This window comes from Lissotriton helveticus, chromosome 1_1 (genome assembly GCF_964261635.1).
Source record: "Lissotriton helveticus chromosome 1_1, aLisHel1.1, whole genome shotgun sequence".
In the NCBI taxonomy this organism is placed as follows: domain Eukaryota; kingdom Metazoa; phylum Chordata; class Amphibia; order Caudata; family Salamandridae; genus Lissotriton; species Lissotriton helveticus.
Genome location: NC_136057.1, coordinates 229,251,730 through 229,260,667, shown reverse-complemented (window position 1 = coordinate 229,260,667; position 8,938 = coordinate 229,251,730). Strand labels below are relative to the sequence as shown.

Sequence of the window (8,938 nt, the reverse complement as noted above, 5' to 3'; positions counted from 1 at the left end):
GAGCGGTCTTGAACCATCTACAGGTCATTCAAAATGCTCCCACTAGGCTTCTTTTCTCCCTCCCTAAATTCTGTTCAGCCTCTCAGCTCTTATTAAAGCTTCACTGGCTTCCTGTTGAAAAGTGCACAAAGTTTGAATCTCCATGCAGATCCAATAAGAATCTCTATAAACAAAAGGCTTCATTTACAAGGTCCCTGCACCACCGGAGCGTCACTTTTTGCAGAGCTCTGGTGTCCTGCCCCATATTTACAAGGCAGCGTTAACTCTCTTAGCCTGTCTTAATGAAGCCTTTTAAATATTGTTCCCTTTGACACAGTTTTCTGCATTAAAGGGATCGCTCCCAGCAACATCCATTTCTTTGAATTACTGCACCAGATTCACAAGGAATCATAATTCTGACTAGCACCGAAAACTATGCCTTCCCCATTATTTCCCCTTGTATTGTGCTCTTTCTCTTTGTGCTGCATTCTAGAAGGAGAAAAACACTGTTAATGTTTGTTCCTGCGCAGGGGTGCCTGCATTGGCACACAGCTGCGGTTTCAGCACAGTGGAGAGCACAAGGGTGCACTGTATTCTTGTAAATATGGCACATCCCTGCATTTTTTAAATGACGCAGATGCAGTCTTGCAAACCTGAACCTGGCCTCCACAGCCCGCCACAAAAGAGCCAGAATGGGCACATTTTGTTTCGTGTCCCGGCCTCAACGCTATGGAACTATTTGCCGTCTTTGCTAAAACAGACTCAAAACAACTTAAGTTTTCAGAAGCAACTAAAGGTCTCCTCTTTAGCCTAGCATTCCATCTTCTTCTGGAGTTGTCTCGGGTCATCCGTGTGCCTTAGAAACCTTTTTAACATGACATGACATGAGGATTTTATTATGAATGTTTTCTTAGATGCAGATATCCCACATCTCGAAGGTAATGAAATAAATGGCAATTTCTGGTCTCATTGATACTTGAATTCATCTGAAGTGGAACTGATGAAGAGTGAGAACGTGGATTATTGTGTGCAGAGAAATTTTCTGTGAGCATCCGGGGCAGTGTAAATACAAGCAGGGCCTATCATTTAAATGAGGTCCCATTACACTGTCCTCCATCTTAGAGGAGGTTCGGAGTGGCAGCAACCCAATGACATCTCCAAACTGAGAAATACTCAAAATCACCCTATAGAAGTCTTGAGCATAGCAAGGTGTTGAACACAGACCTTCCACTCAATCAGAGGGGGTCCCCTTAATCCAATATAGGTAGAGAACGGCATGGGAAATCTGAAATACAATCAAGAGAGAAGGTCCCTACCTGTACACATTAATTCGTACAAAAAGTCACTGATAGCAAAAACACTAACAACTCAGGGCATAATAGTGATCAAAAACACATAGATAGAAATATCAAAAAGTTTATTATTGTTGATAATCACTATATCCGATGATCCGATATCCGATGATTCAGCACAGCGCTGCAAAATTGCTTGCAGCACTGAGCTGCACCAGTCTATTTTAAATCAGGTACTAAGTATCCATCCACAAAACCTAATGCAGGGCAGAGGTAGAGTAGGGCCAGTGCACACTATCAAATGCCTTTTTGGTGTCAGCCACCAGTAGCATATTCTCTGGACAGGAGCATCTAGCCTTGTCAACCAAATGTAGGATTATCATGGTGGTATCCCCTCATTGTGGGTAATTCTTTCTATTGTTTGCCTGATTTGCCTATTCAGAGTTCTTTTCTGTGGCGATCTCCTGATCTTAGTTGATTGTTGATTTTCTGACTCTTGGTCATAGTCTCGGAAAATGTGAAGATGTTTTCTCTCCCCATTTGCGGAATATATCTAGATTACACTCTTAATGTTATATCTCCTCCCTCACTAATATTTATGTGGGACAGTTCTTGCTCCATTAGGTTTTCTACAGGCAAATTCATATTTTTTTTTCCATTTCCATTTCCATTAGTTCCATTAAGAGTTCATGGTCAGAAATCAAGAGCTCTGCTTGTGGTTGTTCTTCTTCTCTCATGGTGCTTATAATCCCCTTCTTTTTATTTTGATGTAGTTTTGCTAATTTACATTTTCTGGTGAATTTGAACAGGTCTTTTCTCGTTTGCGCATAGTCAAATTCTGCCAGTAGGTACTTATAGTTAGGATCAAAGTTTCCATAGGAAAAGCATTTCTTGTTTTGCCAATAACTTTGGTGCCACCAGACAAATCTTCTTTGATTTACCTGCACATGTTGAGAGTCTTGGGGTGATCAGTCAAGCAGGGCCAAGAAAAAAGGGGAGGCAAAAATGCGTATTCTCCATGTTATATCTACCAGGATGTTTCATTTTTTTTTACACAACTACAGCACGAACCGCTGAACGGAATGACAGAAAATTTGGCAGAAATCAAGAGGTTGGTTCAGAAAGGGTGCTTTTTGTGATTTGGTGTAAATCCATTTAGTAGTTTTAAATATATAAATAAGTATAAATATCTGAGGACTGGAGTCCTTGCAGTAGATTCATGGATCCTACTCAAATTTGACTGGCTGCCAACATTTCAACCAGGAAGTGTTGACAGCCATCTTGGGATTCAGCTTGAAGACAAATTACACCAAAAAGGGGCATGGTAGGAATACCCTCACATGACACATATTGTGGGGGATTCAACAGAGGCCTAAGCCGGTGGGGGAGTTAAAGGCATTTTTCTTAAATTGTGCCATGGATCCACAGCAAAATAAAGAAAAGATGCACCGGCTCCCTCATGTCTTTTTCATTAGGCACTTGGGTGGGCCAAATCCCGGAGGCATTCACTAGACCACCACCTCCCCATAGCACTTAATTATACAAATAGAAGGACCTGCCCAGCCACCTGCTGCCCCAGGGACTGCCAACATCACCACTGAGCGCCAAATTTTCCATCCTCGGGGATTTGAATCTCCATTTTGATAATCTGACCGCCCCTGCTGTCAGTAGCACTCTGGCTGATTTGGAGGCCTTTCAACTGTCTCAATTGGTTACATACCCCACTCATGTAGGAGGTCATACTCTGGACCCTTTCATTACGAATCTGGCAGAGGCCAGGGTTATAACTTCTACCCCCCTGGCCTGGACAAACCATTTCTTGGTGACGATTCAGTGCCCAGTGTATGAGCACCCTCCTAAACCTATGGCTAGAGTTGTCCCTAGACGACACTGGAATAAACTCAAGTTAAAGGAGTTTTACAGCATTCTGTCTGAGGACCCGTTGGACCTGTCAGATAATGTGGAAACGGGCTATGACCTCTTCTGTAAGTGGGTCACTCGGGCCCTCGATTCCCTCATTCCGGTGACTCTGGGTAAATGTGGATCAAGGGACCCTAGCCCTTGGTATGATGGATCCCTACGTGCGCTAAAAAGTACGTGCAGACGCGCAGAAAGAGAATGGCGGAAAACATATGATACCAGTAAAAAAGCCTCGTATCTTGCCACTATCAAATCTTACCATCGCGCTGTCTGCAGAGCTCGTGCGGCGCTCTATGCTCTTGAATTCCGCAATAGCTCGAATCCGTCTAAAACCATCTTCAAGGCTCTTAAAGATCTGATGGCAAAAAAGGCCTCTGGGAATGAGACTTGTTCCATTTCACATTGTGAGACCCTGGCGGCCTTCTTTCTTGAGAAAGTCCAAGCCATTTATCGTGCCTTTCCTACTGCTATGCCGTATGGTGGAGTCTCTCTTAGTTCTCAAGAGCACATTTTGCATACTTTTCCCTGCCTGTTACCTGACAGTTTCAATAAACTGGCTCAGCAAATTAAGTCTGGCTCCCCGGCAGATCCACTAAGACCGGCTTTGTTTAGGGACCGTCATCTTTTGATCTTCTACCGGTCTGTTCTTTGATCAATCTCTCGCTTGCTTCAGGTATGGTCCCTACCAAGTGGAAGCAGGCGGTGGTCACTCCCATCCTGAAGAAGCCTTCTCTCGATCCTCGCAAACCCGAGAATTATCGTCCGATATCGCTTCTTCCGTGGCCTGCGAAGGTAGCGGAGGCCCACGTGAACCGGACCCTTTCTGACCATCTTTTGTGGGCCAATATTCTGGATTTTACGCAGAACGGTTTCCGTGCTGGTCACAGCACGGAGACAGCCCTCCTCTTTATGGTGGAACACCTGCGCACTGTGCTAGATTCGGGTCAAACGGCGGCGCTTGTTTTATTAGATCTTAGCGCCGCCTTTGACACCGTTTCGCACAGGATTCTTCTTCAGCGCCTGGAGGAAGCTGGCATCATCGGGCCCGCCCTTAAGTGGTTCTGCTCTTTTCTTGCCGATCGATCCTTTTGCGTGGCTACTCCGCCCCACCAGTCCAAATTTCATCCTCTGGACTTTGGGGTCCCCCAGGGATCCTCGCTGAGCCCCACAATGTTCAACCTCTACGTGAGGCCGCTGGCTGATGTCGTCAAGCAGTGGGGCATGACTATGGTCTCATATGCTGACGACACTCAGCTGGCGGTCACGCTCAGCGGGGATTCTCGCCTGGATGCCCCAAGGTTTCAGAATGGACTTAAGGCGGTTGCCAGCTGGATGAATTCCAACTGTCTCCAGTTGAACGCAAAAAAAACTGAGATGATCATCGGCAAGCAGGCGGAACTCTGGGGCGATATGTGGTGGCCTCCTGAACTTGGGCCCACCCCAATCCCGGTAACGGAGCTAAAAAATCTCGGGGTGTGGTTAGATTCTGCCCTCAGCTTTGTTGGCCACACTAAGAGAACTGCTGCTTGCTGTTTTGGCATCCTGCGTGGTCTAAGACCAGTTTTGAAATTATTTGACGCGTCGACCAGGCAGTTAGTGGTGCAGGCGACGGTGATTTCTCGGCTTGACTACGCCAGCTCCCTCCTGGTAGGGGTTAACCAGGCTGAAATCACTCGTCTACAACGTGTGCAGAACGCGGCAGCCAGAGCAGTGGTGGGTTTGCCCAGGTTTTGCTCTGTTGCCAACACCCTGCGCTCTCTTCATTGGCTGCCGGTTAAGCAGAGAATTCAATTCAAAGTGATTTGTCTCTCTTATAACATCCTTAATGGCTCCTCTGCCCAGATTCTTATGAATCTTTTGTCTCCTTATGTTCCTGCCCGCTCTTTACGTTCCTTGGGCCATTAACTTGCAGTGGTTCCCCGGTTCAAGCTTAGTCGAGCTGGAGGCCGCTCATTTCGAGTGCGTGCTGCGGCCCTGTGGAACTCCCTACCTTTAAAGATCCGTGCCCTGGATGATCTTTTTTCATTTCGTAGGGCCATTAAGACTTTTCTATTTTTTTAGTTGTTGGCCCTTTTATTCTGCTGCCTCTTTAGTTGTGTGGTGTTGTCTACCTTGTCAAGCGCCAGGACGCTCCTTCGCTGGAGCAGCTGTGCGCGATATAAGTTTACATAACATAACATAACATATAGTATACAAATGCTCCAGGGACCGCCATCTCCCATGGGGAGTAAATATGAATTAGCGGGGGAGCCATGCGGCTACCCCAATGCCCAGGGGACATCCACCTCCGTCAAGCACATACATTGTTTTAAAAACAATGCAGGGGAGGCCCTATGGCCCCATCCACAGCCTGGGTACCTCCACCACTCAGAGACATAAATATTATTTTTTGGGGGGAGCCACGTTGCTCCTCCCCTGCCGCAGGGACCACCACCTCCCTGGTGGACATACAGACAAATTAAGGAGGTCAGTTGCGGATCCCCAGAGACCACCTCCCCCCTAAAGCTAAATACATGAAAGAGGGGGCCTCTTGTGGAGCCGTTGATGGCCCTGGGGACTTCCACCCCCCCAGATCCAGCTCCAGCAATGTCCCTTCAGTGCCCACCCTGGGACATTGCAGTTTGCTATACCTTGGCAGAAGCACCACTCCCAGAAAGCCATAGCAAATGCTGCTCTTCTTTGAGTAAGTGAGTGCATGTAAAATGCTCAAACTTACTCAAAGCAGAGCAGAATTGCAAAAGCAATGCCCGCTTCTGCAGAATGCAGGAAGCTGGCTGCAACCACAAGGGCCTTGAGGTTCTCCCCACAGTCCCCAACAGACAAGAGTTGGTGTACTAGGTGGGACCAGGCACCCACAGTAGAAGCCAACTCACAGACACACTAAGGCACTCATGCACCCACTCACAGCCCCAATCAAAGGCTCATGCACCGACTCACAGACCCACTCATACATTTACACACCCACCCACTGATCTACTCGGAGACTTGTGTACCAACTCACAAAACCACTCATGCACTCACACACCCACTGAGACAGTGATGCAATCACTCACACACCCCACTCAGACACTGCCATACCTACTCACAGACACACTCAGAGACTCACATACCTACTCATAGTCTGACTCACACACTCATGGAGGCTTTCGCATACCTACTCAGACACTAACACCAAATCACAGACCCACTCAGATACTCACGCACCTACTCAGACATCCACACAGACACACACTTATGATGCCACTACCAGGCCTACTCAAAGACTAACAAACCCACTCACATACCATTGTGACATTCATTCCCTCACTCACACTGTCACTCTCAAAGGTTATAGGTTAAAGCTAGGAAATGCAATTTTAAAAATTCACGTACAAAAACAAAGCTAACAGGGACATTATCAATAAAAAGTGTTTATCAGTTAACATTGTAAAATATTTCTTATTGCACCAGAAAGGCAGAGTGTACTGAGATGAAAGACTGACATAATGTATTTTGTTACTATTACCTGTTACTGGTTATTTAAAGTGATCTTTCTTTTTTCAGACCCTCACACAGAAAAAATAACTTTAAGCCATGAGATCTGAAAATGAAAGCATTGTGACGGAATTCATCCTCCTGGGATTCACCACAGACAAAACCCTCCAAGTCCTCCTCTTCATAATCTTTATCTTGATATATGTATTACCCTGCTGGGCAATATGAGCACCCTGACGATCATTCGCATGGATCCCCGTCTTCATACACCCATGTACTTCTTTCTTGGCTCTCTGACAGTTTTGGATTTTGGGTTTTCATCAACTTCATCCCCCAAGATGCTTGTGGACATGTTTGCTGAGAGGAAGGCCATCTCATATTTTGGTTGTTTAACTCAACTCTTTTTCTATGCAGGATTTGGCAGCACCGAATTCTTTCTTTTGGCAATGATGGCATATGACCGTTATGTGGCTATATGTAACCCATTGCATTATAGCCTTACAATGACGAAGAGCCTCACTATTTTTTTGGTAGCTGTATCGTATTTTGGTGGTTTTCTGAATTCTATGATTCATGTAGTTTGCTTTTCACAGTTATCTTTTTGTGGCCCTGATATCATTGACCATTTCATGTGTGATTATCCTGTGCTTTTGAACCTCTCCTGCACTGACTTTACCATGACTGAACTGGTGCGTATTGTGTGTGCCTTTTTTGTGATGCTGATATCCCTTCTCTTTGTCCTCACCTCGTATTCCTATATTCTTATTGCTGTCTTGAAGATTCGTACATCTGCAGGAAGACGCAGGGTTTTCTCAACTTGTACCTCCCACTTCATTTGTGTCTCCCTTTTATATGGAACAATTCTCTTCACAGAAGTTAGGCCCAACTCCAGCACTTCCCATGAGCAAGATAAGGTGGTAGCAGTGTTCTCAACAGTTCTAATCCCTGTGCTGAACCCACTGATCTACAGCCTGAGGAATCAGGATATGAAAGCTGCTCTTAAGAAGACATTAAGCTGGGCCATGCTCTTTCAGTGATCATCATGTCTTGGAAATTAAATGCAACTGAGTGTTTGGAGCACCTGAGCTAATAGACACACATTCACACATTCATCTTAATATTATAATAATGATCATACTATTAAAAAATTCTCATGATAATAACACTGTTTACTACCTCACAGATTGCATGTAACAATTACTTCACACAGCCACATAGCAACAGTCTCTTCTTCACTGTGATTAACTAAAGGCACATACATTAACACATTAGACCTTGGTTTTGATTAACTATCATTTTTCAAAACAAATATACACAAACTAATCAATGGCATAAACCATACATGCAGACGAGCAGCGAGTAATATGCTATTGCTTCACCTCTTATGAATCATGTGCCCTTCCTAAACGCAAAAATGCATTCTGCACTCTCAAAATAGTACCTTATCATTAAACAAGTACATTGGGATGACATTGTGAAAAGATTGTACTATTAGAAATTGGGATCTTGTTGACTGGGGTGCGAGCCCTGGTCAAGACGCAACCACTTTCTTAGTCTCCGTAAGGCAGAAGCCAAGCCTAATTTAACATGTGCTCCAACCCTGATAGCTTGGCACAGAGAAGAGAGGGTTAACTTTGAGGAAATGTGTAAAGTATTTGTGCAACAATTCAAACTGTAAAACTGTGAAACACCACACTACAAGATCTCCTAAGTGGAGCATCAAGGGCAGCAGTTGACATGCTGTGAACAACAGGGTGAGAATTGCAGACAGGTGGGCTGGAACTTCGTGTTGGTGAGCTGTCGTGAGCTGTTGATGCTGCTTTTTGAAAAGAAGAGCTAGAGGAAGCTTGCATTGATTTTCAGTGTGAATGGAGTGGTTCCGGTGCAAATTGACTAGTTCACTGTCTCTAAGAGCCCAACAGCTTGACTTATGAACCTGCTGAGCCACAACAAGGGGCCAGGACCTTCAGTATGTAAGGAGGCTGCAGAGTTGTTAGGGAGTCTTTTGTGTCTCTGAGGCTGCAATCAGGAGGCCAGCAGACTAGACCTTTCTCAATCTCGGGTCGTGGGTTTAAAATGTGTTGCAAGTCCAATTCTTTTCCTTAAGCAAGAGAGCAGCAGGCAGTAGTTTAGCACAGCAGTCCAGCAGAGTGGCAGTCATTGTAGCAGCACAGCAGTCCTTCTTCCTTGCCGAGTATCCACAGGTCCACAAGTGTACTGAAGACTTGGGCCCAGATGTATCAAGCAAAAAACCGCTCGCAAAGGGGCAGATT

At 45.3% G+C, this 8,938-nt stretch overlaps 1 pseudogene; it reads left to right on the top strand.

Annotated features, from left to right (window-relative positions):
* The first annotated feature begins 6,764 nt into the window (after positions 1 to 6,764).
* On the top strand, positions 6,765 to 7,702 carry LOC144761101 (olfactory receptor 5G9-like; annotated as a pseudogene).
* Positions 7,703 to 8,938: the final 1,236 nt, after the last annotated feature.